The following is a 6325-nucleotide window of genomic DNA, read 5'->3' on the forward strand; positions in this document are numbered from 1 at the left end:
AAGACTAGGGCTGCTCAATTAATCAAACTTTTATCAAAATTGCAATATGGTCTAGTACATTTTCCAAATTGTGGAAGCTCAATATTGTTAAAGGCTAAAAATGTTGTAAAACATCGTTCTGTATTCAGTATTATAATACTAATAATGCATTTTATTTATATAGCGCTTTTCACAACTCAAAGACGCTTTACAATATGAGGGAGGGTAGACAAACAAGGACAGGCACACAAGTAAGTATAGTAAAATAAAAAGGCAGTCAAGAGGAAGTTATTGAGAGGTGGGGGGGCTTATGGGTAGACAGAGTTGAAAAGATGTGTTTTGAGGCGGGACTGAAAGACTGTGAGGGACTCAGAGTCACAGAGATCTTGGGGGAGGGAATTCCAGAGCCTAGGAGCTGCCACTGAGAAGGCTCTGTCCCCAAAGCTGCAGAGTGTGGATGTGGGAATGGATAGGGGTCCGGCTGCGGTGGATCTGACGGAACGTGGGAGTTGATAAGGAGTGAGAAGGTTTGTGAGATAAGGGGGGGCCACATGGTGGAGTGCTTTGTAGGTGAGGACCAGAATTTTGTAGTTGATGCGATGGGAGACAGGAAGCCAGTGGAGCTCTTTGAGGACTGGGCTGATGTGATGCCATGATTTGGTATGNATCCAGATTAAAGCTTTGATTGGATTTCCTGATCTGATCTGATCTCAAAGTCATCCTAATCCTGTTTTTTGGTTTTGAACTCCCCAAAATCCAAATCTGATCTGATCAGATAGGGATTAAAAGTTTTGAACTCCTGGGCCCTGATAATTATCATTGTATCATCCTTGTTTCTTTTTAAGTATCCATCACTTTTGACACCTTAAAGTGATGAAAATACTTTTGCTTCAGCTACAAGGGATCTGATGCATCTTGGAAGAACGACCAAGAACCACCAGCAGAGGTAAGCACAAAGACTGTGTTTAAACACCTCTGTTTGATCAACTAAAGCTACAATTAGCCTCTATCTTATCTGAACTATACTGAAAACCGGTTCCGAGACAACGTTGGCTTCAAACACTAGCATTGAGCGTCGGCTGACCCGCTACATAACGGACAATACAAATATATCCTTGTTCATTTGGCACATCACCAGAAGGTTGACTTGTGTGAAGATTATATTTTGACACCATTTCTAAGTTACCCAAGCATCTTTTTCTGTATAATTTCCTTAGAAAAGTGTTATATTTGCACAAATTAGACTAAATATAAATGCTGAAACATGTTTATTAGCTAAGTGTTGTGACTAGGGTTGCAAAGAGGCAGAAAGTTTCCGGTAAATTTACGGAAAGTTTCCATGGGAAGTTAAGCTGGGGAATTTTGGAAATATAAAAAAAAAATGACATTTCAGCAGATCTCTTTTTTTTTTTTTTTTTTAAAGTAGAACAGAACAACTTTTAATTATTTTATTGAACAATTATTTGTTTAATTGAAGAACGAAAACAGGAATGTTGAGTTAAATATTACTCATCTGTGCATGTGATGGAGGAGTGGAGGGGTTGTGGCCATGCAGTAAGCAGTGTGCTATGGCATGGATATTCAAGTGTTCTTGAATGGCATCTGTTTGTTTTAGTCAAGATTATGCTAAAATATACTTTCCCCAACTACATTTAAGTTCCCTATGAAGAGCCAACCTTCAATTTTGAAGATTCCCAGTTTATTCCCATAAATTCCCGTTTATTCCCATGGAAAGTTTCCATCTTTGAAAATTCCCGGAATTTTGCAACCCTAGTTGTGACTATCCTGTGTTTCAGGAGTCATGAAACAAGTCAATCTGATGAAGCTGAAAAGTTTCAAATCCTCCTAACAAAGTAAAGTGAATCTGTAGTTTCTGCTCTTCTCTGTCCTATCGCCAGGCTTTAGATTACAGCGATGATGAGAAGGAACATGAAGCCAAGAGGAAAGGGAAAAATGCCAGGAAGAAGAGGACCAATAACCAAACAGGTATCTGCTCACAGTAACTCACATGTTAGCATGCTTTTTATGCCGATTTCATCTGAAAGAAGTCAAGAGATTAATAGATAAGAAGATAATTTATAGCAAACAACATTTCCTTATAGCTTAGTCCATTATGCTAGACACAAATAGAACCACAGAACACAGCAACAGTAACAGTATTAGAACTTTTTAATTTGCTAGAAAAGTAATATTAAAGGGGACCTATCATGCAAAATGCACTTTCTGATGTCTTTTATACATAAATATGTGTCCCCGGTGTGTCAGGGAACTCACGCAGCGTCAGAAAATAAAACTCTCTCTTTTCCTCCGTACCCAAATCTTTAAAAACGGAGCTGATCCAGATTTGCGTCCGATATGACTTAATATCGGAAATGCCGACCCACGGCACTATCAGAAAGTTGCTATCAGAAACAATGCCCAACTGTTTTGGACGTAATATGGTCGGTGTTTACATTAGCATCGCTAACACTCAGAGCTAACCTGTACTGGAGAGCATGTGTGTGAAAAAAAACTCACCTTGTGGTATACAAATAGCATGATAGGTGCACTTTAAAGGTCACCTATCATGCTATTTTTAGACAATAGCAGTTCTCAGATATATAAAAATATATAAAAACATGTCTATGAAGTGTTTTGCTCAGAATACCAAACAGAGATCACCCATTCTAGCCATGCCTCATATCCCTCCATTTCACTTCCTGTTTCAAAAGTGCTGATTGTGGGTATAAAGCTTTACACCACAGGGTGAGTTCCTTTTTATGTCCTGCTTCTTCACACACATGCTCTCCAGTACAGGTTAGCTCTGAGTGTTAGCGATGCTAATGTAAACACCGACCATATTACGTCCAAAACAGTCGGGCATTGTTTCTGATAGCAACTTTCTGATAGTGCTGTGGGTCTGCATTGCCGATATGACGTCAAATCTGAATCAGCTCCGTTGTAGCCCCTTTTTTAGAGATGTGGGTACGGAGGAAAAGAGAGAGGGTTTTATTTTTCTGACGCTGCGTGAGTTCCCTGACAAACCGGGGACACATATTGATGTATAAAAGATCAAAAAGTGCATTTTGCATGATAGGTCCCCTTTAACAAACATTAACAATTGTGAATTCTCTTGGCAGATAATAAAGCCAGCTTCTTTAATTTTCAAAATAAGACATCAGGTGAACAATCTCCAAAACAATGGAATAGCCTTGTTACATGCTCCTGGTAGAATAGCCTTAGGTGCTAGCTCAGTTAGCTGAGCGCCGCTCCTGGTCGGGCTGGTAGACGCCATTGAAGACAGGTCAAGGCCGCTGAACTGAATCCAATCCCCAAGAAAAAAGACACAATTGTGCGCAAAAATGAAGCTTACTTCATGGGGGCTGGAGAAAGTTTTAAACCCTCACGTAGAAGATGATTGACAGCCATCTATTCTTTCTTATTTCCTCTCCAGATAATCCTGCCAACGTTCCCCAGAACACTTTGCAGCAGCATCAGGATCAGCAGCAACAGCAGCATCAGCAGCATAACGCCAGGGGTTTCCCACCGAGACATGCAGGAGCTCCCCTCAGGCATCACAACCCGAGGAATAAACAGCCAGCATTCTGCCACACAGCCCCTCCACACACACACAGACACACACACGTGCCCCCCATGTACCTCCCCCCTCCCTTTCCTTACCCTCCTCATCCACCTCCTCATCCTCACTTCTTTCCCCCACCCAACTTCCCCATGTACCCTCCTCCTCCCCCTCCTCACTCTTTCTTCAATCCGTCTTTCTCCTCTCCTCGCTGGCCACCAAACTACTCTGACCTCCCTCCTCCCCCTCCCCCGCCTCAGTGAAGCCCCCTCACCCTCTGTACATGTAGACTTTAGACCAGTGTTTATTAAGCTGTACAGTCAGTGATATTAGAATGAAACATGCTCAGCTATATGCTGTTACTAACCACATATACATATATAGTTCCTTATCTAAATGGTATTTTTGTTTATGATATTCCGAATGTGACTTTCTGTCTTTGTCAAATCTCAACTGTATTCACACATGCTCTGAAACATAATCGCCTTAAAACACTGAACCCTGGAGAGGCTGAAGCTGTATGCAGATGTTGTGGCAGCAGCACTCTTGATTCCCCCACTAACACCACACAGTTGTTTTCTGTTAGTAATGGTCAGAGGCTTCCTGATTATATACAATTTATAATTGTCCATCTTACACCTGTATTCTTACATCAGGAGGAATTAACTGCCCAATAGTATCAAAGTTTGTAACTGTCATGCCCAGCGTGGCTCTGGCATTAGATAACATTCCTCCTGGGCTGCATTCCAAATCTCATACTTCCTCAGTTTACTCTCAGTATGTTCTGCAGCGTGTGTGCATGCAGAATAAAGACACACTGCTTACACACTTCAGACTGTGACCACATGCTGTAGAACAACCTTTTATTATTGGCAAACTGAATGTCACATACTAATTTTGTTGGTAGTATGGGTATTTGAATGCACACCTGATCTCAGACTGACAAATGTGCAGCGGCCTATTAATGAAACATGTGTAAGGCTCATGCAGGGGTCAGTATTTTTCACATTTGTGTTTTTGGTAAATCTTCCTTGGAGGTAGAATGACGTGCATTCTAAGCAGATTGTGAATGCTGTGCATCACAGTGTGTGAGAGGCTCATATACAAAATGTATAAACTAACTAGTGCTACGTTGGTTTTAGTTTACATGGATTCATTAAGAAAGAAAATATGTTAAGAGTAAAATAAAGCAGCAACTCCTTTTTTTTTTTTTTTCGTTTTTTTATGTAGCAACTTGATAATGGCTGAAATAATAGACAGCTAGATTGGAGTTGAGTAAGACGTACATAAAATGTCTAAAGAACTTAGCGTGTTCTCTGATTTATGACATACTCTATATATATATATATATATATATATATATATATAAACAGTGGGAGACTGGAAGAGCAGATGTAGGTTTTAAGATGATTTGTTGGAAAGTCAATCACTCAACTCATTTGTCGTGTTAGGATCAAATTCATGTCATTTTATATGTACTATCTTTTTTTCACCAGAATGCTCTGTCGGTGTTGACACTTTTCCACATTTCATGAGCTGCGTCAATGGAAATACATTTCTAAGAGCAACATATTTGTGTAAGCCGGTTATGTAAAGCTGCTGCTGTTCCCCAATAGGACATTACTACACAGTGACACGAACATGTCACTGATAATCATCTATTATATCACTTACATTGAAATGCTAAAGCACGAGGCAAGGGTTGATTGACAGTCAGGGATTGTAGACGGACACCATCAGATTACATTAGAATAGCTCATGAAATAATTGATCTAGGTTTGAAGTCATTTCAGAAGGGTTCTTAGAATAACTTGAAGGTATATCATATCACATATACATGTTTAATTTTTAAATGGGAAAGTTGATTTTCTGATATGACGAACAGGTCTCATTGTTACATTTATATAACAGTATGAACATAACACACCAAGCATGTAATGAAAAAGTATTTTTCACTGCTATTTTCTTTTAAATACTAAACAAACATTATTTTTAACATATATTTAGTTAGAAAGAAAAATAATCTCACCTTTTATATTCTCAAAAATGGTTAATAATTCACATTTACAGTTTTTTTCAGTTGCTAACACAAAAATCTCACAAAGCAAGATAATTATTTAAATTCACACTCAAAGAGCAAAACCTCAGCTCATGTCTCCAAAACGCTAAACACATTTTCAGATCTGCACCCAATTTGCAATTCAACTTGGTACTTTTTGCAAAACACTGCAAAAGGTTCTCTAAGTAAGACACAGAAATCTGACATATTCACTCGTTTGCCATTTTCAAAACACTGCTATTAAAAATGCTACACACATGAACCAAATACACGTGCCAAATGGCCGTAAACACCAAAGTGCTTTACTGTTGACTCATCGATCAGGATGTAAGCACTAGAAAAAGGCTTCATGTAAGAAATGTATAAAAACAACAATGCATATATGGACAGCAGCAAGAGGACGAGGGAGGATGAGAGAGGGAAGTCTGAACGCTCTCAGTTTGTACGTGTCAACGATGAATCTTCCATGCAAACCAAAGTTAGCCATGGAGTGCCACAGGGCTCAGTGCTTGGACCTATTTTGTTCACACTATATATGCTGACTGCTCTCCGTTAGGGCAATATATGATAGGATCATTTCTGCTGTAAACTTCATCTGTTATGCGGATGATAAGCTCAAGACATAATATTTGAACCTCAATCAAGCCTGATGAAATATAACCATCTAAAATAAAATTCAAGGACTGGCCTCAAGGACTTGTAAAACGTGGATGAGCCTTCCCAACAGC

General features: G+C 39.4%; 2 protein-coding genes across 4 annotated transcripts in view; one reads left to right on the forward strand and one right to left on the reverse strand.

Annotated features, from left to right (window-relative positions):
* The window catches only part of tsku (tsukushi small leucine rich proteoglycan homolog (Xenopus laevis)), a 54592-nt gene that overhangs the window by 29050 nt on the left and 19217 nt on the right, over positions 1-6325 (forward strand). The window lies entirely within an intron of this gene.
* LOC104958471 (leucine-rich repeat extensin-like protein 3) overlaps positions 1-6325 on the reverse strand; it is a 17763-nt gene that overhangs the window by 5989 nt on the left and 5449 nt on the right. The window lies entirely within an intron of this gene.

The sequence above is a fragment of the Notothenia coriiceps genome, unplaced genomic scaffold (genome assembly GCF_000735185.1).
Source record: "Notothenia coriiceps isolate Sejong01 unplaced genomic scaffold, NC01 NC01_scaffold00028800, whole genome shotgun sequence".
Lineage (NCBI taxonomy): Eukaryota > Metazoa > Chordata > Actinopteri > Perciformes > Nototheniidae > Notothenia > Notothenia coriiceps.